A 25,855-nucleotide genomic window follows, 5' to 3' on the forward strand; every position below is an offset into this window, starting at 1 on the left:
CTGTCATGAGACATCTTGATTTCATATTTCTAGGCTCCAACCTGAGACGGGGAGATTCTCCAATGTGTTAGGACAACCAGTTCGAGCTGCTTGCTAATGGCATTCCTAGGAGACACATGTGAAATGATGACTAGAAATGAGTCCTCCTAAGAAACCTCTCCCCTCCATAATCCCACACTCACACCATTTTCTCTTGTCTGCCTCCTCCTGCTGATCCTACAGCTTCTCTCAAGATAGTCCTTCTTGGTCACTCTTCCTATACCCTAGTTTTGTTTCTGTTCCTGTAATAAATCCATGGCCAAAAGCAACATGGGGAGGGTGGGAGGGTGGTTATTTGGCTTATGCTTCTCAATTGCAGTTCATCACCGAGGGAAGTTAGAGCAGAAACTCAAATGGAAATTGAGGCAGGGATGACCTCTGATGCTTCTGGATGCCCCTCCCCCCCCCGGCTCGCTCAGCTTCCTTTTTACACAGCACAGGCCCATCTGTCTAGGGATGGTACCGCCGACAGTGGGCTGGATGCTCCTTCATCGATTAGCAATAGAGAAAGTGTCCTACAGACATGCCCATAGGCCAATGTGATGGAGGAAACTCCTTCGTGAAGGTTTCCCATTGCCATGTGTGTGACAACCATGACTAGCTAGCACGTCCCACCAAACCAGGTCAGGCTTTCCCAGAATACATCACATCTTCCTGTGTTATAACGATGTTTCGTTTGCTTGACACGGGTCCTCATGCCTTCACCTCTAGCTGCCTGTGTGGATGTGTGGCTCTCAGAGTTGCACCAGATCTGAGCATGTGCAGGGCACCAGCTGAAAGATATCCCTAAGGGGTTCCTGGTCGTATTAGCTCCTCGGCCTTATCCTTTGTGGTCCCTCCGACCTAGTGGGCCAGTTCTCCTGTGTATGTTATATTGTGTATCTCTCTCTCTCTCTCTCTCTCTCTCACACACACACACACAGCAATACTTGGCTTTTTGCATGAGTGCTGGGGATTTGAACTCAGGTCCTCATGCTCATTCAGCAAACACTCTTACCCACTGAACCATCTCTCTAGCCCCTATACCAGATTTTGATGGGCACTCACAGGGATAATCTACCAGCAAGACCTGGTGGGAGCTAGGCAAATACAGTCTCCTTTCCTACCAGGGGCACTGCTCTGGCACGCCTGTCCTTGATAATCTTGTATTATTGGTGGGCACGCTGCCAGGCAACCTTCCTGGAGAGGCATAACCCTCCATTTCACAGTGTCAGTGCTTTCTTGTTGCTGCAAACTTCAATTTGTAGAGGGCCCTGTCTAAAAACAATGGTCACGTGAGATTGGGAACTGATAAGCACTTTCCTCCACTCCCTGCTCGGAAAGGTGGGGGTCACAGGGAACTTAAACTGGTTAAAGGCTCTGAGAGGTTCTACACCGAGAGAAAACTCAAACACGTCTTTAAACACGCCACACGTGAACACTCAATGAAAGCCTGCTCCGCAGTGAGCATGGGTGTGTGTGATCATTTCACAAGTATTGGCTTTGTTAAAATCCCTCCGACACCATTTGGGGAAGGCATTGTGATTTTCCCATTTTGCAAATAGGGAAAATGAGTCGCAGTGTTCCTCAGTATCTTGTGACACAGATAGCAAGAAGAGAAGGCTTCTTTTTGTTGTTTCGTTTTTACTAAGAGAAGGTCTCACAGTGAGAGCCCAGGCTGGCCTCCGACTCAGGGGGTTTCTGCCTCAGCCTCCTTTTGGAGGGCTGGGGTGACAGGCCTGTGCCACAGCGCAGTGTAAGAAAGTGTCTACTCTGGGAATCTGGCTCCAGACTAAGCTTGTAAGCGCTTCACTGGACCTCGGAAATGCCCTTTTTTATGATGGTTGTCTTAAATCGGGTCACCTGTTAATATCAACGGAGCTGGCTCTACTGGAAACGGGTTGTTTATCTTGGTTTCCTGCAGAGCTAGCCGTACAATAGCCACTGATCTTTCTACCTTTGTTCACCCGACTGCTTTATGAGTTAACAATTTCATACCATGATAAATATTTATAGGATGGGAAAGAGGGAGTGGAGGAGGGAACAGTTATCTTTACAGAAGACTGAGAGACATCCGTGTGTGTGTGTGTGTGTGTGTGTGTGTGTGCACATGTGTGTAAATGCAGGCACTCTAGTATCATAAATGTATGCTTATGAGGTCAGAGGATAACTTTAAGGAGCATTAGGCAGTCAGTTTTCTCCTTCCACTTTCAGGGCCTGAAGACTCAGGATGTCAGGCTTACACGGCAAGTGCTCTGACCTGCTGATCTAACTGGCCGCTCATCTTAACCAACCCCTGACAGGCATCTTCAATTCCAGTTTCTTGACTGTGGCTCCCAAAGTGAAAGTGAAAGCTTCTTTTCTAGCACAAGTCTGGTCATCAACTGGTTGACTCTTGAACAGCCATGAGCGAGAAGGATGATGTGATGAGGAGCCACGGTCCCTTATGTCCGGGGGTATCGATGTCATGCAGTTAGATGGGCTGCACACGTTACAACCACAGGCTGCTCTGTTCCCATCCCCTCTCCATCAAACGGCGGCCCTGCACGGGAGCCACAGTGTATGTCAATTGCCAGGTTGAGGTTGGGTGGGGTGGGGTGAGGGTAATTGCAGGACTGCAGTCATTGCGGACACAATCTGGCTTATCGGAGTGGCTCTGGGTGTAACCCTGTGCCATATCACAAAGCACCAGGAAGTTCTGACAGTGGCGCCTGGAAGCCTGCCCTGTCTGAGGCGGGTTCTTGAGGGAGTGTCTGCACAGGCATCGCCCTGTCCGCACAGTACTGACCATCCTCTGGCATTGTGGGGAGCACTGGCTTCCCCGGTGACATGGGCAACTCTTATCGTTCCTTCTTGGGGGGGGTCTGCCCCACGCACCTCTCAAATACACCCACAAGAGGCCGATCACACCTTTCGTTCCAAAGTGTGAGCATCCAAGTTATCCCTGTTTTCCCTAGGGACTGAAGTTGCTCAGGCATGAAAAGCAATGCTGTGGAAGTCAGCACCCTCTGCTGTGTGTGTGTCTGAGGATTCCCGGTTGGATTCCCCAGAGTTGGAGTTATAGGAACTTGTGAGCTATTACTTCTCAACATGGTGGGTGAGAACCGAACTTATGTGGGCACTGGGAGCTGAGCTTGGGCCACCTGAGTTTCTGTGGCAGCTGGTTACACAGTCCTATTGTGTGACCACTCTCCATCAGTTGCTCAGCCCTGCTCTTGACTTCTGTCTCTTCCTTCTGGGATATCTCAGGTTTGGTCCTTGGATCCCATTAAACCTTCATCAAAGAGGCATTTATGGCTATCTCACGATGCCCCAAGGAAGCCTACACTCCTCAGCTGGGTCCTCAGCACATAGTGTAAGCTGCCTGTAGCCAGGGCTGTGGCTTTTGGAGGCCTGTCTCTACAAATCTCACTTCCCCTTGCCATCAGATGGGCCTATATTCCCTCACAGCCCCACTCACTCTCTTCTTTCTATCTGTCATACACCTAAGACCTTTTAACGTTCCCTTTCCCCAGAGGCAGAAAGATCAGAGGAGCCAGAGATGATGAAACAGTGTCTTTCAAACACAAGATGGATGTACATACGAACGCATGGAGATGGTAACATGGCGCATAAGCCCAAGTTTATTGGAGTCCCAGAGCTGAAATGGGAAGGGAACGCGTGCTTCCAGCCCTATCTGAGAAACTATATACACTTCATACCTATTTGTAATGGAAGAATCTGTTTCCCCAAATGGAGTCTCGCTGGATATATTATTCACATTCCAGGGCAGGCCCCATGCCCATGGGTAGTTGGCCAACACAAAATAAGCTCAATGGTATTTTTGTAGAGTTTTGTTTCATTTCACTTTGTTTGGAGATTTTTTTTTTTTTTGGCTTCTTGGTCTCTTGCTTGTTTATTTCCATTTTTGTGTGGTTTGTGCTTGTATGTTTCTTGTTTTATTTATTTGTTTGTTGGTTGGTTGGCTTTTAAGATAGACAAGAGAGAGAAAGAACATAAAGTTTAGTGGCTAGGGAGAAGGAGAGGATCCTGGAGGAACTGGGAGAAGGGAAATACACCATCAAAATATATTGTATGAAAATATTTTTTTAATAAAAAATAAAATCTTTCCTCCTTCCAGAAGCCTTTCCAGTTGCCATGGTGACCTAGATAACTATAATTGAGAATATCTTGGGGACAGTCACAGGTGGTGGCTCTCCTTTGTGCCCATGTCTTCTGTTTTTCTTTCCTCTTGGTGAAGGGCCTTCTTCGGTGTCTTCTGGATCTATGAATAGCCGCTCAAAGCCTGGCTACAGGATTGAGTTTTATGACTACATTTTCCAGAGTTGAACAAAGCATTCAGAGAGTAGTGGCCATCATGATTTCAAGCTTCTCACTGTTTCTCAGCACTGCCCATGATATGTCTAGGAGCCATGAATGGTTACCAATTGGCTGAATGGAGAATGGAGCCCCAGTTAGAAGAATGAATCAGATAGATTGGAGGTGGCAAAGGGAGGATAATCTTTAGAGACAGCTGTCTACCACACCTGTGTATACGCTGCCTTGGCTCTGATGGCTTCCTCTGAGGATGAAAAGGGATAATGGGGACATTGCTAGCTATGGTGGGCAGGCAAGTGTGTGTGTGTGGGGGGGCTGTTCTTTGGCAAGGCATCTGGGAGACTATCTCCTTGGCTGTCTTGTAGGTTAGTGAGTTCTAGGATGTGGCTGTCTCCCTGTCTCCCTCCTCCTGATAGCTCAGTAGTTGAACTGTATTTGAATTACATCAGTTAACCAGAATGGTGAGACTTACTTCTCTGCATCACATGTACTGGGTTCTAGATGGAAAACTATAAACTCTCATCGAGGGAAGGGAGAGAGACAGCAAGCCCTGGAGGATTGTTTTTTTCCCATTCGGTACACAGCCCACATCAGGTCACCCTGCCCTGAGCCATCTTGTTCTTCCATCTGCATTCCAGAAAAGTCATCCTTTGTTCATCTGTCTGTAGATGGTTCTGCCCAGGGCCTTCTGGGCATTTTGACCAAGCGCTGATCAATCTTGCATGGTGGCTGATGTTTTCTCATCAAAGCTGTCCCTTGCCTTTGACTTTTGTCTTTAGGGCAGGATGGGAGGAAAGACAAAGGTCCTCTCAGGTCTTCTCAGCTTGTGCCGAGAACAGGGAAGGACGAGGATGAAATTTTATAAAATTGCTGTGTGCACCAGGCCCTCTAAGGGTTGACAAACCTGGACTAGTTCCCAAGGTCTTCTGGGTTCTCTGCTTAGGACAGCCAGTAGGTGGCTCTGCTACATACTGTTAGGTGACAGGGAGCCAGAAAGCAGGCTCAGCAAGCTCACTCTTCCTTTTACAAGCTGCCTGGGATTGTTTTGAGGGCCGCTGGGGCTGCCTTCTTGGGAGGAGACAGAAGGGATCAGGAGGAGGAGTGAAGATTAGCAAGGCCAGACAAACTGTGCAGGGTCAGAGGGACGGACAGGAGTGCACAGAAGAGCCACCAAGCTAAAGAAACCTCAAGAAAGGGCCAGTTCTGCATGGAACATGGTCAAAGGCGGTGGGGGTGTACAGAGGAAAACGCACAGCCTCAGGGGGAAGGCAGGGTCAATGCTCAAATGCCTCAGTCCCTCTGTTTCCTTCACTGCCTGTGAACCGAAGGTCTAGTGCCATTACGGGGTTGTTGGACCATTTAAATGAGAGCCCAGGAGACGGGGACCTCCCGCCATATATGCCGTAACTGTCGTTCGCTTCGGAACCGTGCTGAACATGAGTCACCATGGACTAAGCAGTGTGTACTATGCAATGGTGTGCATCCTTGTGGCCACTCAGCAACACTTGGTTATTTTATTTGCAGGGGAGCAGGACATCAGGAAATGCTGGCTAAAAGCCTGTTTGGCCTCCATCCCCTGCTGCAGCCCCACTAAAGAAGCAACCGGGGAACTCAGAAGCCAGGTTCTCTCAAGCCGGAATGGCTGTGGAGGGCAGGTTGTGGCCCCATTGAGGACAGGCCCATGTCAGGGGATCAGGAGGAGCTATCATTTTTTATCACAGGGAATAGAAGCAGCGCAGACAGGAGATGGTTTGGAAGAAAGGAGCCTGCTCCCCTCAGGTGGAAGCAGAGATTTCTCCTTTCCTGGGAAGATGTATGCTTGGGAACACCCTCTGTTTTAGGGGGGGACAGGATTTCCTGGCTTAGGGAAGAGCAGGGGCCTTAGCATCCAAACCCAATCTCGCCACTGGTCATGTGGCTGCAGGACAAGTGACATTAACACCTTTAGAGCTTATTGCCTGCCATGAAGTAGTTGTAAGTCGCCAGTGAGTCAGCCTGGGTAGTGCCAGGGAGAGCATGACATTATTGTGAGGCAGGAGGAAGTGAACAGGATTGTTAAGATCTCATTGTCTCAACCGATTTCACTTTAACTCACCTTCACTTTCAGGGAGGGTCACAGAAGGTCAAAACCATGACAGGAATTTAATACGCACACCCATATATCATAAACCGTAATGAAGAATGGAATAAAAATGTAAAAAGCATTGTCACTATTCTGATGGTCCACATATAATCCCCTGACAGCATTTCTCTGAACATTTGTCAAAGGGATGGCCATAGATCGTAGAAAAATAATCTTATAGATAACTAAATTTGGGAAATGCTGAATTAGAAAAACAACCAGAAGGCTCCTTTTTAAAAACATATTCATTATTAATATTTTACTGCAGAAATGATCAGAGCTCTGAACAGTTTGTGTGGTAGCACTCCTAAAGGCCAGTGTGGTAAAAACCCAAAGATTTTAAAATTACGTTGTGTGTCCCGTGTGTGTGTGTGTGTGTGTGTGTGCGTGTGTGTATGTGTGTAAGTGGGCATGTGCTCTAGCAGACCTCGAGTGGAGGCTATAAGAAGACCTATTGGAATTGGTTCTCTCTTTCTATCATCTGGACCCTGGGGACCAAACTCCATTTGTCAGGCTTGGTAGCAAGTGCCTTTACTCAACGAGAGCCATCTCGTTTCTGCAAAATCCTTCTATTTTGTTGTTCTATTTGTTCTGAAGACGCAAGGAGCTCCTTATGCAGACCAGGCTGGCCTTGCGCTTCCTGGGATCTGCCTGTCTCTGCCTCCCGAGTGCTGGAACTGACAGTGTGAGCCCCCACGCTCCACCTGAAATGCTGTTTTTCTGTAGAATTTTCCCACGCCCCTCTTTGTTCTCGTACATGCTTCCTGGAGCTAGCGGTGGGGAGTTCACTTTGGGTTGTCAGGACAATTGTTGCTCGAAGCTCGTTTTCACTTGTGATTTCTACGAGGTGGTCAAGTGTAACTAGATATCTGCTCATGCTACGTTTTCCAGTTCACAAATAAGCCTGTCAGTGCAGTGCACACGCCTTAATCCCAACTGACTAATGTATACATACTTAACATAGACCCATAGCAAATGACAGGTCTTACATGTGCCCAGTGGGAGAACGAATCATTTTCACTTCCTTCCTACGCTTATCTGCACTCCATGACTGTTCCAAAAATGAACATGTCTATGGCCCCAAAGAGATCACTCCTATTGCGCAACCAGTGATGAGACATCTCCTTGAAACAGCGCGTCTTCCCTGGGGATCAGCTGCTGGGCCCATCTAATGCCTTAAAACAAAAGGGTGTGTGTGTGTGGTGGGGGAGATGTGTTCATCAGCTCTTCACACCATACTAAATTTGGAGGGGCGGCTCACACTCAGCGAGCCAAGAATAAAATTCAAAACAACCGTGACAAATTGAAAACACGGCCCTACAGAAACCGGATGAAATTCAATAGGACAATTATAAGGTGACATGCAGCTAAAAGCAGCCACCACGTGTTCAGCATGAAAACGGGTCCAACGTCCAGTGAGGGGTCAGCAATCAGCAGATGAGACCCTCCTGGACCTCTGTGCTCACACGTGGCTGAGGAGCCCTGAAAAGACTGGCAAATGGTCACGTCCACAAGCTGAGGAAAAACGAGTAAAGGTTATCCCAGTGGAACTCATTTCTGAGTCTGAAAATCTACAAGAACATTCTGGACCCTGCTGGAATAGTCTTGTATGAGGTACGACTCCCAGTTCACTGAAGGAAAAGCTCTCTGAAGCAGTGCAGCCTTCCCTTCGGGGACCCCGATCGTGTGACCTTACTGTGTTAGGGTGTCATCTGTTCCGTGCCAGGCGAGGGGAACAGTTTGGTGTCAGAGGCACTCTGGGACCTCTACTGTGGGACAGAGAAGTTGGAACTTCTGGGATGCTTTACTGGCTCGTGGCGTCAGTCAAGGAGACTCCTTGAAATCTGAGCCAGCTCTGAGAAGACTGTCCTAGACAATCCTGGGCATCTGGTGGTAGTCAACAAAGCGCCTCGCCTGCTTCAAAGCTGGCTGGATTCCGCACACATGAAAGGACCGTGATCCCCAAGTCACCCCCTTTGCTGGTCCCATGTCAGTTAGCTCCTCGTTACAATGCCGAGTGGAGCCTGCGTCACCCCCTCCTGAAAAGGTTTGAAGAAGCTGGAGTGGGTCCAGGCAAGAGCCACAGACACGCTCAAAGAGATGGAAACTGGGCCTCATGAAGGAAGGCTAAAGGAATGAGAATTATTCTGCCTTGGGAAGAAAAACACAGAGAAATCCTTGAATAACCCATACCCCATAGACCTCACCTTAGCCCAGGCTTTGAGCCCCTCTTTGACCTGGCCAGGAGTCGCCTGGAAGTTATAACCAACAGCATGCATGGATTGTATGACCGTCTCCAGCTTTCTGTAGAGGACTTAATGGTCCTATAATTTCCTGGTGTTTCAAATGAAGGAGGTCTGAGGCCACCTCCTTCAGGAGTTAGGTCCTTGCTGGGGTTCGTTTTACTAAAGGGTGGTAAACATGGGCTTGGATAGTCTGTGGATTTCAGCTGTAGTGCCAACAGCTACTGTGTTTTATGGGACCAAGTCCTTGACAAAGCCTTTCCCATCTCATGCTGCATTGAATGGCCCCAGAGGGATGCCATTAAAAAGGAAATCTCTTTTGGTTTTGTTTTAAATTTTTGGAGATAGCCCAGGCTGACTTTGAACATGTTGTACAGTCAAGGATGGTCTTGGACTCCTGGTCCTCTGAGACCCCAAGTTTGTAAATGTATTTTGAGAGGGAGTCTTTGATGAGGTATTTAATGGTGGTCCCTGGACTGGGTCCTCACTGGGTATGACAGGTAGTGTTGTAAGAAAAGTGCATTAGGACAAGGGGACCCCCACAAAGAAAAGACCATGTGACGTCAGAGGAAGAAGATGGACAGCCAAGCCCAGGAGTGAGGGCTCTGAGGAAACCAGCCTTGCCCAGACTTAGGCCTTGGACTTCTAGCCCCAGAGCTATAAGCCATTATGTTTCTGTGGTTTAAAGCACCCAGCTCTTATTGGCTTGTCAGGGAAGCCCCAAGCAAGCTACAGTCTTCTTAATGATCTTATTACTCACTGATATAAGGACAAGACCCATACCTGAAGCCTTTGAGGACCTTTCCTAGAACCAGCAATGGAGAACCTGGCAAAATGCTCGTGAGGAATACACCTGAAAAAGCCTAATCAGCCCTACCCGGGCATGATAGAGGAGACCAGAGGGTGCAAACAAATATCTAGCCCATCTTGAACATTCTTGTAGATAAAGGAACATGGTGGCTGTTGTCAGACTACATGGGGCAAGTGGAATCAGGCTTTTGGAATCAAATCTCTGCTTTAGTATATAAAATTTAGCACCAAATTAATGGAAACTGGGGACCATGCTCTATGGACCCAGCTGTGGATCCCCATGTGAAGGAAGGAGATAACATCCCTACATGGGAGGGGCTCTGAGGGGCCCTCAAATATAATACCAGCATGGAGTCCTGGTTTCTCGTGGGGAACCAGCATTCGGAGGGTGCTATGGGTCTTGCTTGGCTTATGAGTCTTGGATCAGAGCAGTTGCAATGTCTCTGATTTCTGCCCATCAGGAGTCTGTTCTGTGCATTCCTTTGATGGCTCTCATCTTTGGCAGGTACTGTGGGTACTTTAATTTGAGTGTTGGCAGCTCCCGAAGTATCCTATTTTTACCTGGGAATAAACAGAAGCCCACAGAAATTGAGCAACTAGTCAGAGACGGTAGCAGTCAGCACACCCCTCAGTCCAGGTCAGTCTTATTCTAAAGTCCCCGCCTTTTCCTGACACAGGGAGATCTTCCTCCAATCCCTTTGCCTCCCCTTTGCTTTTGAGTTTTCCAAATGTTGTTCAGCCTAGCGCTCAGTACCTTGCCTGAGCGCCTGGTTCTGTTGGGTCGGGTGATAGGCACAGCAGCTAAAGGAGCCACTTCCCAATCATATGTAAGCATCAGTGACTACTATGCCAAGCATGTACCGGATGGCTCTTGCCCCAGAGGGGTAAGGAATGGGTATAACACGGATCACCTGAGAGCTACGGTATACATCATGCAGAGGACACCTGAGACACCTAATAGCCCTAATAGCCAGTCCAGCATTTGGTCCAGTAGAAGCTAAGGACGTATTTATGAATCAAATGAGTGTGTGTGTGTGTGTGTGTGTGTGTGTGTGTGTTGGGTGTGTGTGTGGAGACGAATGAAGTTCTTTTTAAAACTTGTTTGGCTTAATGAAGTATAACTGCTTTTTGTTGCTTCTATGACAAAATAATAGTGCCAGGATAGCTTAGTCAACTAAGTTTCTTATGGTTCTGAAAACTAGAGGTCAAGTAGGGTTGCTCCCCTCCCGTGGGACTGCAGATGGCTGCCTCCTGACTGCATCCATGTGACCTCTCCCTGGTTTGTGTGCAGAGAGACAGAGACACACACACACACACAGAGTGCAAGTGCTCCAGAAAGCTGGCTGATTTTTTTTTTCTAACAAGCACACTAATCTTACAGGGTCAGAGTCTATCTCATTTAATCTCAATTACCACCTTAATTACTTAGGGCCCATTTCCAAACACAGCTGCTCCGTGTTTGGGGTTAAGACTTCAACACGTGAATTTAGGGACACACTCTGCCCCTAACAACCAGTATCACAAACTTGTCTGTTTAAACAGATTCCTTTAAGAAATAAAAGATGGGTCCAACCTCCTTGCAATTTACGTACCTACTCAGATTTCTTTAAAAAAAAAAAAAAGGTATCTGCCTGTATGTGTATTTATGTATATCATGTGTGTGCAGTGCCCGGGGAGACCAGAAGAGGGCACTGGATCCCACAGAGCTCAAGTTACACCCGTAGGCCCTAGGAACCTAACCCAGGTCCTCTGCAGTTGTAGCCAGTGCTTGTAACCTCTGCTCCATCTCTCCAGTTCCTAGTCAGGATGGTTTTTGGTGTGAAACAGCACACTATTATACTCTGGGGGACACGTTTCCAGGAAGATTGGTGTGTGTTGACACGGCCTGGCTTTCGGAACCCTCAGGGCTGGAGTTTGAAAAGCCTCCCCGTGGAGGAAGTAGATATAGGATTGAGTTTGAGGTTAGGAGTCAGAGAGAAATTTCCAGAGGCTATTTGGTGGGTTCTGGAAGATGCAGCGGCTGGAAGCCGAGGCTTTGGGAAGGTACAGGCAGGGTCTGAAGCCATTCTCAGGGCAGCTTCAGGTAACACGGCAAAGGCTTGCTCTCCCTGAGCCGAGAGGCGTCTTTGTCCGCTCAGTTTGTTGTAACAAAGCCACAAGTGACTGGGTAGCTTAAATACGCATTTCTCACGTTCCAAAGGCTGTGAAGTTCCCCTGACTCCATAAAGTCACTAACCCCTGGACTGAGATGGCTCTGTGGTTAGAGTGTTTGCTTTACAAATACAAGGACCTGAGTTTGGTCCTCAACTTAGACTTTGAAACAGGCAATCAGGCAAATAAACAACAACAACAAAAAAAGCCTCACAAAACTAGGCAGAGTGGTGCACGCTTGTAATCCCAGCGCTTTGGAGGCAGAGACAGGCAGGCAGGTCCCTAGAAACCCAATTGAATTCCAGGCCAGTGAGTGACCCTGCCTAAAACACAACCAAACAAAGAGATGGGGCTTGGAGATGGGAATTGTTTGAGAGCCATTGCTGCTCATGCTTGAAGCCTTCGGTTCAATGCCCCACATGGGGGCGGGGAAGTGGCCAGAGCCTGAGGAATAGCACACACGTACTCAAACATGTGTATACACACATCACAGGGGCCCTATCACAAAATTCACGAAATGCCCTCCCCCAACACCACCACAGTATGGATTAGTTTTCACCATAAGACATGGAGGGGAAGGGCGCAAGCCTGCAGTCTATACCCAGGGTGGAGAGATCTTAATCTTATTTTTCTCAGGGAGTAGGGAGAAAGGCAGAAGCTGAGGGTCAAGCTTAGACATTCACGAGAACTCACTGAGATGTGTGTCCTCCACAAGTTGAGGGTAAGAGGCAAAGAAACCCAAGCCTGTGGGGAGTCATCAAATCTCCACCCTGGCTGTGTGTAGCCTGTTTAGAAGTGTCAAAAATGCTTTGCTCTGAGCTTTGCCTCCTCCTACCCGCTGCAGACTTGCTGTGTAGGCTTCGGCGGATGAAGGCTAGTCATCATGGCTGCAAAGCATCCCTCAGAGCCCCAGTGGGTTCGCTTGCCCACAGCATGGAGGCCTCTTGTTGGCTGCTGCTTTCTACGTGACTGAGCTCTCAGGCTCAGCGTGGTGTAGTCCATCTCAGCAGTGCTGGTCCAGTCTGACCTACCCAGTGTCGACCTATCCTTGCCCCCTCTGGCCTCAGTTGTTCTCCGTTTGGTTTGGTTTTGGTTTGGTCATGGAAGAGATGTGTATGTGTGTGTGTTGTGTAAGTGTTCACGTGGCTGTGTGCACATGAAGGCGTTGGTATGTGTGCATGTCTGTGTGTGTGTTGTTGTGTGGAGGCCAAAGGTGGATGGATATTGAGTTGAATTTCCTCCCCAGATACACTCCATCTTATTTCCAGCTTGCTTTTTAGTTTTTATTTTTAATTTTAATGTATTCATTTTACATTTTGTTTTTTAATTTAATTTACTCCAGTTTATTCACCTTGTATCCCAGCTGTAGCCCCCTCCCTCGCCCCCTCCCAATCCTACCCCTGATCCCTTCCATCTTATTATTGAGGCCTTGCTTCTCACGGAACCTGGGTCTTATCACTTCTTTCAGGTTGGCTGTCAGTGAGCGCCAGGAGTCTGCCTGTCTTCACTCCCAACCCCTCAGGACTGGAGTCGCACGTGTGTCTCCTGCTCATTTTTGAACAGGTGGCAGGGGTCCAGACTCAGGTCCTCACACTTGCCTGGTCAGCGCTTTACCCCCTGAGCCATCATCTCCCCAGCCCCTGCTGCTCTGTCAGGTCCCTTCCAACAGCTGCTTCTAAAGGGATGTAGGGAGGCTCAGAGCCCGTGTCCCCTCTTCCTTTTTCCAGAGCCCAATCCTGTCAGGCCCACGGCTTTGTGGCAGAGTCAGTTTGGAATATTTTTGTTCCATTCATGGGCCTCTAATGGGATCAAGACTCGGCTATTTCTATTTACAGATGGCCCACACGTTAGTGGAACATCAAATGAGCCACATGTTGTCAGGACGGAGGAAAGTTAGCAAACATGCCTAATAGGAAATCAAAGAGGCCCATGCACCCCAACGTTTTCTGGGCCAGTATGTTCTGGAGCCTGAAGACTGCAGCTGATAAGAAACCATGTGATGCAGAAAGGCTTCAGCAGCCCAACTAGGCGAGTTTATTGCAGCTTGTTTTGCTTGAGGAAAAAAAAAAATGCAGTCATTGTCTGTGTCTATTGTTCCTTCTGAGACCATGCAGGGGATGAACAGCGGGCGTTTCATCTCCAATTATTTTCAGCCAAGGGGGGAAAAACAGATGGTAAATAGCACTGAAAAAAATTTTTTTTTAGAATTAATATTAATAAAAGATGTGCTGGAAGTTGACTGAATCCCCAGGAAACAGAACCAGCCTGGTGTTGGGGCTGGGAAAGGGGAGCGGGCCAGGACACAGAGAGGTGGCTGCAGAGGTATGTGTGGCTAGGCCAGAAGCTCCCCAGAGGGACCCCCAGGTGTTGAGGATGGTGTGGGTGGCGATGGCCCTTTGGAAGCCCAGCATCTGGTGTGGAGGAGCCGAAGCCCTAATACCACGTGGCGCCTGTGGAGGCTCTGAGCACCCGGGGGAGGAAGGCAGTGGGGCTGGGCCAGGGCTGCCCGCTCTCCTTACAAGGCACTCTGGCGCCGCTGGTCCCCTCACAGCCGGGTGTGGCCCAGATGGCTCTTTGGTGCAGCTGCAGCAGCTCGGAGAGGAGGCAGGCGGGTGTCCTACACCTCCCGGGACCACGCCAGTCACTGTCCCTGTCCAGCTCGGCGAGTCCCAATGCCCATCTGTCAGTAAAGGCTATAGAGTGTCCACCAGATGCCCAGCTGTCCTGGGAAGGCTTGGATTCCACATTCAAGAAGGGAAGGAGTTCCGGCTCCTTCAAAATGTGAGGAATCCACGTGGGAAGAAAGGCTGGCAGGATGAGTTTTGTAGAGACTCGCTCTTCGCTCTTCGGGACATTCACAGACTTAACACAAACTCTTGGGCGCTCTCTCTGTACTTTGGGATTGCTTCTGAGCCCTAGAGCGACACTGAGGGGCAGAAAGATGAGGCTGGTGCACAGAGAATTTATTCTGGCAGCACAGGGGAGAAGCAACAGTCAAAGGCACATTCAAATGTCCGAGGCCACCATTTACCAGGGCCTCTGCGGCGTCTCCGAGCATCTGTTTCCCTTTAGCCCCAAGCTCAAACAGGCATGAGCTTGGAGAAGAAGCTGGGAAGAGAGTATGTGTTATAATCAAGAGCTACAGACACCAATATTACAAAGAAAAGGCTACTGTAAGACAGAGATTCTCACTGGGGACCATTCTGCGGTTGGGACAATCCAATCTTGTTTTCTTTGCTTCTTACGGGTGCTAGGACGCTTGTGGGCAAAGAACGATTTGCTTACAGCAACAAACACCAAGGCACGCATAGTATGTCCTTGTGAAAATAACTTTATCTCCAGCTTTAATATTTCCTCTCCTATCGCATTCCATCTTCCTCATGAAATACATGTAATTTATAAGCATTTTAAAAAAATCATATAACTACATCTTTGGGGACTCCTTCTGGACTGTATGTGTTTGCTGTGCATTTGTACACATGAACATTTGTGAGCATGGCATGGTGCCAGTGTGGTCGGAAGACAGCCTTGACTTCGGGTCCTCAACCCCCACCTTGTTTGAGATAGGGTTACTTGTGGCTGGCCACTGGGTATACCAGGCTAGCTAGCCCTTGAGCTGGGAGTCCTTCTGTCTCTGCCTCTCAGATGTGCACTATTGTGTCTAACTTTTTGTGGGTTCTGGGGGTCTGAACTCAGGTCTTCATGCTGACATCACAGGTACAGGTAGCCATGGCTGTCTTTTTTGTTTATATGTTTTTCTGTGAGTGCTGGGGATTCAAACCCATGTCCTCATAATTGCAAATCAAGAGTTCTCTTACCCACTGAGCCACCTCCCCAGCCAACAATCCCTTCTGGAATTCAGTTCAAGGCAGTTTGGACTGTTGGTATAATACATACACACACACACACACACACATATATATATACATTATATATATATAATATATATAAAAGTATATATAATGTATATACTTTTGGAATGGATACAATTTACCCTTGTTTATTCAAATGCTGATTTTTCTCCCCCATTATCTGGTTTCAATCTGGACATTGCATTGTGATGCTTATTCTAAGCATCACCTGTCTCAAGTTTGTGTAAACATGCCATCATTTGTTCTCTATATTGTCAATTAAAACAACCAGCCACAATGCTGAGCAATGGAGAGGACAGGGTGGGACATCCTGGTCTGGAATGAGAGGAAGAGGAAGGAAGCAGAGGAGGAGAGGAGAATCTAGAGGAGAGGTCTTGGAACCATGTGGAGAGATGGACCGGACCATCTCTTCTACTTGTAAAAGCAAGTATAATGGGTGAAATCTGAATGGGAGGAAACTATGTGGGCTTGGAGGTTTAGGATGGAGTAACTATTGCCCAGCATTGTGCTCTAGGTTAATTAAATAAAGCCTAGTCTCTGTGTGGTGATTTGGCTTTAGGACTAACTGCTGCTAAACTAAAAGATAAATCAACAGTGGACCCAGGCAGGATTTAGGGGAAGCCTAAAACTCATGTTTGCTTTACATGACCGAGGGTGGGTTGTGAACATGGATGCCATCGAAGGATAACTGCTTTCGGATAATCAGGGGTCATAGGGCACACGCTGTAGACTAGGGAAATCATTGGCATATTGGGAATTTTCTACATTTTGCAATGTATTGCGCTACAATACATTACAAGAAGATGGGGCCTGCGAAGGCATCTCGGGGTGGGGAAGGAGCTCCGGCTGTGCAAGCGTGAGGATCCAAGTTTAAATTCCCCCCTTTCCCCCTCTGTTTTTATATAAATTTTGACTGATTTTTTTTGTTTTTTAAAATTTTATTATTTTTATTAATTACAGTTTATTCACTTTGTATCCCAGCTGTAGCCCCCTCCCCAACCCCCTGCCTATCCCACCGTCCTTCCCTCTCCCTCTCCTATGCCCCTCCCCCAGTCCACTGATAGGGGGTTCCATCTGACCCTAGTCTATCAGGTCTCATCAGGACTGGCTGCATTGTCTTTCTCTGTGGACTGGTAAGGATGCTCCTCACTCAGGTGGAGGTGATCAAAGAGCCAGCCCATGAGTTCATGTCAGAGACAGCCCCTGTTCCCATTACTAGGGAACCCCTTTTGGTTTCTTTTTTTTTTAAAGTTAATTTATTCTTTCATATATCACATCTGGGAAATGGAGACAGAATTTGCTGACCAGTCAACCTGGCCAGAACAGCAAGTTTCCATCTCAAGGCAATAAGGTGGAAATCAACAGAGGACACACACATCCTGTTCTGGCCTCCACAAGCAAGCAGGAGCACAGGTGCAAAGATCTGCACATTCACACACCCACACACGTGCAACTTTGTTCTTTGCAAATACATGTCAGACTATAAAGAGATATAGAGACATGATACATGTCTCTATAAAAGGTTCCAAAAGTGTATGGGTAGGTACATCCAGTCTTCTTGCTTGTGTGTAGGTAAGGGGATGTGCAGGCTGTGTGTGTGTATGTGTGTGTGTGTGAACATGCCTGGATGTGAGGCTCCAGAGACAGTCTTGTGTGCTCTATACTGTTTCTCAGGTGTTTTCCAGCGTTGTTTTTGTTTGTTGCTGTTTAGACAGGTTTTCTCACTGGCCTGGAATTTGCCCATTAGGCTAAGCTGGCTGGCTGGTGAGCCCCAAAGAGCCTCATGTCTACTTCCCTGGCACTGGGGTTCAAAGTGTACACCATCATGCCCAGCATTTATGTGTGGGTTGTGGGCACCAAACTCAGGTTCCTGTGGGTATAAAGCAATTGCTTACCTTACCAAATGCCACCTCAGTCAATCAATCAGTCATTCAACCATCTATCTAAAGATCATCATCCATCCAGAAGCAAACAGGAGAAAAGGAAAGACTATAATCCATGCTTGAAAAAATGGAAGCATTTAATATGTCCTAAAAGTTTTGCTGTTGCCTGGTTTTCACTATGATTCTCGTGTGTGTGTGTGTGTGTGTGTGTGTGTGTGTGTGTGTGTTTGACATTTGTGTTCCTGCGGGTATGCGTTTGTGCATGGAGGCCAGAGTTTGACGTCAGGTGTCTTCTATTGCTGCCCACTTTATTTTTGTGAGACTAGTCTCTCATTGAGCTTGATGAATGGCTAGACCGGCAGGTGGGTGAGGTGTGGGAATAAATCGCTGCCCCCAGCACCAAGTCCGTGCTGCTACACCTGGCTTTGATGTGGAGACCTGCGCTGAGGCCCTCAAGCTTGCCACGCCCCACCCCAACAATGCCCCTTTAAAAGGCAGCCTCTTACAAACCCGTCCTGTCTTCTCTTTCCCTCCTTCTGCTGCCCCCTTCCTGAGCACCCTGAACCTTCCTCTCTCCGCTGGAATACTAAAGGAAGACTGGAGTTCGGAAGAACTCTGGTACGAATTGTGTGCAGACAATCCGGCGCAGTCCACCTGTGCCTTTGGCGTTGCTGTAGATACAGGATCCCATCTAGGTCACCAGCAACGGCTTCAGCTTCTGGTGTTTTTCTTCCGGAAGCCTTTTATTAACCTGCAGGAGAGAGAGCTTCGGCTTTTCCCCTCAGCCTTGACTTGTTGTTTGCAAAGCAACCAAGCCCTGTGGACTACAGATACAGGGAAGGAGAAATTGCTGGTGAGCAGGATCACCTTCCTGACTCAGGGCTCAGAGCTTTCCACCGGCTTTGCTGTTGGTGGCCACAAGTCCCTCCAGCCCCGCATCCCTCCTCCCTTACACTTCCATGCATTTCATCCTCCATCCCAGTTGATGGGAGCCCCACTGGGATCCCCACCTAAGACTGCCGCTCCAGACAACTCCGGAAGGGGGGCTGGAGAATCTGCCTGTTCTATACTTTAATTTCCATCGTGACCAGATGACAAGCCAGAGACACCCTTCCAGGAAGGCATAAACACACCTGGGTTCCAGCTACCCAGCGGAACACCCAGTTCTGGCCAATGATCCCTCTTTCCCTAGGAACCACTGCTTCAGAACCCAGGACGAATCGTCCCCCGACACCCTTGCCCTCTGAGCCGCTTTGAGGAAAAAGTGAACTTGTCGGCCTCTTTTCTCAGCAAACATTGGATGCAGGTCTTTCTTCTCCACAGTCTTTTTCCACAGATGCTTATCTCCCTAGAGTCTTCCGGCCTCCACTCGCTGGGTGAATGGAGGCTGAGCTCCGAGTCTTCTGATGGGTGTTTTCACTAAGTCAGGAAAGAGGTCATCACCATGGCCTTGTTTAGTCCACAGGAATCCTATGTGCTTAGTGCGGAAAGGGAATTTGCCTCCCAGTTCAGAAGTAAATGGAGGGGGTGGGCAGGCAGAACGAGCCACGGCTGCTGCAGAAATTGTGAATTAAAGGAGTGACAGGAGTTCCGAGAAGTCAGGGGACTTTGCTGGCACCACCTCTCAGAGACTGGCCCTTTATCCCTAGGCTCATTATTTTGCTTTTTTCCAACACTCTTCTTCGAGGCCTTTTATCCGTGCAGTTCAAAGTGTTTTCCCAACTTGAGCTCTTTAATCCAGGCAGTCGCTGTGTGACGCAGGTGATGGTAGAGATAAGGCCTGGAGCAGGAGGCACCAAGCCCCGACACAGCAAGGGAAATTAGCCCAGAACACGGTCAAGGTGACCTCGGCCATACCACAGGCGACTCGTGGAGGCCAGGCTGGGCTGGGGGTTGGGACAAATAGAGGCACTTGAGGCACTCAAATGTGTGTGTGTCTATGTATGCTGGAAGTGGGGTGGATAACCAAAGCCCCGGGCTTCACTGGCTCCTAGACTGAACGCAGAAGCCTTTCATCTTGAGCTCTGCTTTGCCTCCCAGCCCAGGGCCTGGCTCTGCCCCAGCTCTGGCCTCAGCTCTGACCACCTGTCTACCACACCATCCCTTGTGCTGCTCTCAACCCACCTCCTTCTCCAGCTTCCTGGAGTCAGAGGCCCAGGTTCAAGTCCAGCCCTGCCCTCTGCTGACTGACAGATCGATCGAGCTGGATGCCTTTTGCAGTCTCTGGGGTGGGAGGCACCTGGTCTCTGTAAGGTGGTCTCTCCTGGACCTGGGTGATCTTGTCCCTACCTTACTCTTGAGTCTATCTGGGGTCACTTTTCTCAAGCCCTCTGTTCTCAGCCCTCAAGCCCACCAACCTTAAGACTGGTGCCTGCTCTCTGGTAGCTGGGTTTTCCCTTGCAGGTAAAATGTCTGCAGTTAATCCAGGCCTTGGAAGAACTAGAATTGGAGAGGGAAAGCATTGGGACCACCCGCCTCCCCATCCCATGCTGACCAGTGACCACAGCCTTAGTGACCACAGACAGCAGCCCACTGCCCTGCTGACCCTGCCCCCAAATGGAGGAGGGGCTGGTCAGCTCTCATTTTGTAGACGAAGAATCCCCCCCACCCCAAAGGCTCTGGAGGTTTAAGAAACACATAAGGCCTAGTTGTTGGGATTTGGTCAAGGAATTGCCAGACATATACATGAGTCTCTCCCTTAACTCAAAGACATTTCACAGATCCCCCAGGGTGGTTCCAGGGTTGCTTTATCTGTTCATTTAGGAATATTAAGCCAGGAGTGCTGGTTCATGCTGTGATCCCAGCACTTGAAAGGTGGAGGATGAAGAAGTAGGAGTTCAAGGCTACAAAGAAAGCAGCCTGGGCTACACAGGACCCCCGTTTAAATAACAAACAAGCAAGTAGATAAAAAAATGTTTGTTTTCTCATGCCCACATGCAGCCATGACTGACTCTAGGTTGTATCTGAAAGCGGTGTGTGAGGTGGGGACACACAGGCGTGGTTGGGGCTCACACAGATGGTGGCGAAGGCACACAGACAACAAGTTACCCAAGTTATGCTTGGGCTGAGACCTGGAAGGGAGAATCAGCCAGGAGAAGTAGAATCCTGGAACCACAGGGCCAAAGGTATAGAGGCCAAATGGAGTCTAGCAAGTCAAGGACAGGAAGCGGCCCACTGTGGCCGAAAGGGGTGAGCACAGATCGAAAGAAGCCTCATGAGGGGAATGTCTGTAGGTGTAGAAAAGTGTCAGAGTTTCATTTTCCTGGAGAGGCTCCAGTAGGGAGTTAAACACTGACCCACCCACCCCCAGGAGGTGTTGGCTTCTGGGAAGGGATGGACACACACAGAGGCCAATGCCTGAGAGAACCATCACAGATGTAAGGGAGCTTTGGGCATCTTGTGTCGGAAAGACCATAAGGCTATCGGGCTGAGAGATAAGTGCACTCTGGGCACTGACAAGGGACGCAGACCAGAGGAAGCCACCAGGATGGGCCCACCCTGTTTAGATGAAAGGTCGGACCAGCCTCTGTCACTGTGCATAGCGGTCAGCACAGACAGCGACCTCCACGCCCAAGCCCTGGCCACCATCATTCTTGTGGGTCCCTCTGCTCTCCCCATGGCCCCCCGAGACTTTTGTGTGCTCCTGTGGCCTTTTACACGGTGGGCCAGCTCAGAAGATGTTGAAACTCCCTATGAGACAGAGTGATTGGGGGTGACGGCCAACGGGGGAGAATAACATGGTTGCTAATCTCCCTGTGGGGTTTCCACATACCGGCGTTCTTGATTTTCTGGGATGCTGGTTTTGTGTGAGTGTACACACGTGTGTTGTGGTGCATACTCGGAGGTCAGAGGACAACTTATAGAAGTCAGTTCTCTCCCTTCACCATGTGGTACACGGACTTGAACTCAGGTTATCATGCTTATTGGCTACAAGTCATCTTGCTGGTTCCACTGTCCTTTTTTGTTGGGGTGACTGGGGAGCCTGAAGCTGAATTCCTCGTGTATAATAGGCTCTCCCGCTGAACTACAGCCCCTGTTCTTTAGTTTCTCTTTTTATTTCAAGATAGGGTCTTCTGAAGTTACCTACGTTGACTTTGAACTCACGATCCTCCTGCCTCAGCTTCTACGGTGCCTGGGTTACAGATATGTGCCACCACACAAACCTTTATGAGGTCCTCATGGAGCTTAAAAGGCAGCCACTATTGCAATCTCTACATCACAAAGAAACTGGGACAAAAGGCAGGTCAGCAGCTTCCAGAGGCCCCTTGGATGGAAACAAAGTCAGGGTGTGTGCTGTTAAACCTTAACTCCACTCTGCTGCTCAAGCAGTATCTCTCAGGTCCTCCCTCCAAAGTCCGCTCTCTGCTACAGTGGACACCAGCCTTCACTCTGTCTTACCCACCAAAGGCTCCAGCAGGAAATACAGTCCTCACTGAGTGGTAGAGCTGGGCAGAACCCCAGGACTGTTAGGCGACATCTGGGGGATCAACACTGAGAAAGCCAGGCTCTTCTGTGGGAAAATCAAGGATGACAGTAACTGGTCCCCTGCCACAAGAAACCTATACTTACGCATGATTAAATATGCCTTCTGGAGAGGAAGTACCCCATGGTTTGACCAAACACGAGGCACCCTCTCCCTCCCAAACCCTGTTATAGTGGTTTGTGTGGTATGCACTGTTCTGAACCTGACCCAAGTCTGTTAGACCCAGTTCCAGAGTTGTTTGAGTATTTTGTTGTTGTGATTGTTTTTCAGCCAGGCCTCACCGAAGCCAAGCAGAAGCCCACAGTGTGGTGGCTCTGTCCCTGAGCATGTGTTACTGCTCAGGGCTGGAAGACTGCCTTCTCACCCACCACTGGCTACTTTCTGTGCTTCCCCTGTCTAGGCACTAGCCTCCTCTTTAGCCTTTCCCAGTGTAACATTCGCTGTCTCTGTGAGAATCACTGAGAAGAACTGAGTTTTCCCTCGGTGAGGAAAAAAATGATTATGTCTGTCCTTTCATCGTGCCAGGCTACAAAAGGAGTAGAAGGGGCTTGGTAAAACCTGTCTTCTGCCTGCCATTCTCCTCTCCAGTGCAACTCAGAAATAGTGGTAATGGTTGCCAAAGCCATCTTCCCTCATCTCCAGACAGGTGGAAGGAATGACTCCGTTTCTACACACTAACGTAAAAACCTGTGTGGGAGATGATATGGCGATGATGGGGGAGGGGGAAAGACAGAGACAGAGAGAGACAGGGAGAGAGAGAGAGAGAGAGAGACAGAGAGAGAGAGAGAGACTGACTCAGCAACTCACATATCTTCAGGGTTCTGTAATTATCACCCAATAAAGGACAGTTCTGGGCATCAGAAAACACCAGCCTGGATCCCTGTGACTGACAAATAGGAGCAGGGGATTTCATCTCTCTTTGTAGGGCAGATCTTTTAAGTGACTGTTGATCGCCTGGCTGGATTAGGCTGACAAGAGAAATGGGCTGCTTTCCCTGGCTCCCGGACTCTGCCTCCCACCCCCCAACCCGATAAGACATCTGTAAACTCACTCTGAAACTCTTTTCCCTGCTCCTCAGGTTTCGGCTTTGAAGGAGAGTTGCAGGAAGACCTTCACACGAGATGAAACTATGTTGCCAATTGATAAAGGAGCAAGGACCCGGCTGAAATCTACTCTGTCATGGGGATTAGTAAACCTGAGAAGGTTGGTCTGGCTGGGAGACTGAGTTGAAAAAGATGGGGTTTGGATCCTATCGAAATGAACCCGACCTCCAGCCTTCCTTCATCTGCTACTCGCCTGTCATTCTTAGGGGTGGGAGTGCTTAGCTGGGTACTCAGTGTACCCACTCCCACATCCACAAAGTCCTTCCATTTTAGGGACAACTCATGCGACTTTTCCTGTCTCAGCCAGGGCGCTGCCCACCTGGAGAGCTTGCTCTCATGCAGATTCTGAGCTGTCGCCACAGTGACACTTATTATAATCCAGTGTGCAACTCGTTGTTAGGGTTCAGATGTGAAATGTCTCAGAAAGGGCAGGCCTTGAGGGTTATGGCCTGGCGCTGTGCGCTGGGTAGTTTTGCTTTGTTTGTTTGTTAAATTGATACAATCTAGGATCATCTGGGAGGAGGGAACCCAACTGCGAAAATGCCCCCACCAGATTGGCTTGTGGGTGTGTCTGTGAGGCATTCCCTTGACTAATGATTAATGTAGGAGAGGCCAACCCAGGCTAGGTGGCGCCACCCCTGGCCAGGAGGGTCTACGGATACATTAAGGACGGGAACTGAGCAGGCCATGGGGAACAAGCCAGTGAGCAGCGGTCCTTCATGGCCTCTGCTTGAGTTCCCGCCTCAGGTTCCGGCTCTGACTTCCCTTCATGATGGACTGTGAACGAAGCCTTTCCTCCCCAAGTTGCTTTTGGCTGTGGTGTCTCATCACAGCAGCACAAAGCGAACTGGGACAGCCTGTTTCCGGTCCCATCCGTGCGCTCTTCTCTGCTGCGATGCAAGCAGGTGTCTTCATGCTTCCACTGCCCAGCTTCCTTCCAGGGACGAAAGGGCTGCACCCTTCACACTGAGGCAAAGTAAATGCCTTCTCCATTAGGTTAATTCTTTTTCTCCCTCCTCCTCTTTCTCTTCTCTCTCCTGTTCTTCTTTTCATCACAGCAGAGACTGGCCTCGAGTCCCCAATCCTCCTTTCTCCACCTTCCAAATGCTGGGATAATAGGTATGTGCCACCAAGCCCAGTTCTTACATTTTTGGTATTGAGTCCAGCCTTTAATGGCTGAGCCACCTCTCCAGGCCCCAGGCCGTTCTTAAATAGTGTCTTGTCAGGTAGTTGGTCACAGTGATAAGAAAAATAACCAACACACCAAATGAACTGGATTTTGATTATGACTCAGAATGTCCAAACCCAATTTTAAAAATCATCTACTCTGGTGATTTTATCCAGGGTTGTGGTCCTGAGGGACATAGTAGGATTGATGGTAAAAATATTGAAAAATAACTATCACTTGGACTCCATTGGGGTCTGGTCCAGGGACCGCTTGGATTTCAAAGCCTGAAGATGCTCAAGTCCTTTATATAAAGTGCCTTCTTATTTGCATGAACTAAGATGAACTGCACTCTCTCCAGATGAATTGTATTAACAATACCTAATATACCAGGAGCATTTGTATGCTCCTGTTGTTATTCTGGATTGTTATGGAAGAGAGACAAGAAAAACATAGCTGCATGTATTTGTTACAAGCGACATACTTCTTAAGCAAGTATGTTTGATTGTTGATTGGTTGAGTGTGTGGATGGAGGGACCTAAAGAGAGCTGAGTGCACAGGGTTGGGGGAAAACAGCTGATAAACAGCCACAGCCTATAGTTTCTTGAATGCCAACAGACACCCCAGCTGCCCTCCCCCACCCCAGCACCTCCTAGGCTTCCCCATAATTTAGGCACCAACGAGTGAATTCAGGGCCCAGTAGAGGGGCTCTGAGCCCCTATCCCTGCTGCTGAGGCCGATGTCTGCTCTGATTGGCTGCTGTCTCTCATGACTGCCTTTTCTTCATCACCTCCTCTGCATCCAATTCTGGCATTATGGTACACACCAGCTCCTAGATGGTGGAAGGTGGTGGGTACATGTGCACGCGTGGGCATTCACATTTGGAAGTCAGGGGTCAGCCTTGAGCGTTCTTCATCAAGTACCACTAATCTTCTTTTTTGAGGTGGGGGCCTCTTAAAGACTCAGTTTTTGCCGAGTAGGCTAGCTGGCTAGCTGGCCCGTGAGGCCAGGGCATCCTTTTGTATTTGCCTCCTTAGCACTGGAATTATACTTATCCTCATACTCAAGAGACAAGCACTTCACCAACTGAGCTTCTGTTTGGACCCATTCCCCTTTTACTTGACTGTCCACTAGCAATGCAATGCTTGACAGGCACTCGACTGTATATTGAAGGCAGAGTCAGGGTAGCAACATCTGAAACCAATAGGATCCTGTAGCTTCCTCCCTGGAGAACCTGTCTCAGTACGTGTGGAGTGGAGTCTGGGCATCTCTGTTTCGCTAGCTGGAGGCATAGGCCTGGCAGAGCTGGTGTAGGCAGTAGAGACCTTCACTGCCTGCCTCTGTCTCTTGCTCCCACCACCACAGCATCGTAGATGAACGGCTCTTCATGGCAGGGGTCCGCCGGTACATCCTAAGACTCTTGGCAGTATCCTTGCAGACACCAAAGGACCGCTCCTACTTGTGATGACCAAGTGCATCTCCTGACATTGGCTGGCTTCTCTAGGAGGCAAACGGGCCTCTGGTTGAAATAGCAGTTGTGTTCTAGATTGCCGAGACTCTGTAGCCCATAGTCCAGAAGAGCCCAACATTTACAATATATGACCTAATATACACAATAACACATGCAGCAAGCCCTGAGGATCGCCTCTGCTGCTAAGTGCATCTGGGCTGGCTAATTGTATACATGA

General features: G+C 48.9%; 1 long non-coding RNA gene across 1 annotated transcript in view; it reads left to right on the top strand.

Annotated features, from left to right (window-relative positions):
* LOC132655379 (uncharacterized) overlaps positions 1–25,855 on the top strand; it is a 47,824-nt gene that overhangs the window by 17,393 nt on the left and 4,576 nt on the right. The window contains exon 2 of the long non-coding RNA XR_009593193.1: positions 22,978–23,102. This is a non-coding gene — a long non-coding RNA (uncharacterized LOC132655379). The remainder of the gene's footprint in view (positions 1–22,977; positions 23,103–25,855) is intronic.

Source organism: Meriones unguiculatus, chromosome 7 (assembly GCF_030254825.1).
Source record: "Meriones unguiculatus strain TT.TT164.6M chromosome 7, Bangor_MerUng_6.1, whole genome shotgun sequence".
Taxonomy (NCBI): Eukaryota; Metazoa; Chordata; class Mammalia; order Rodentia; family Muridae; genus Meriones; species Meriones unguiculatus.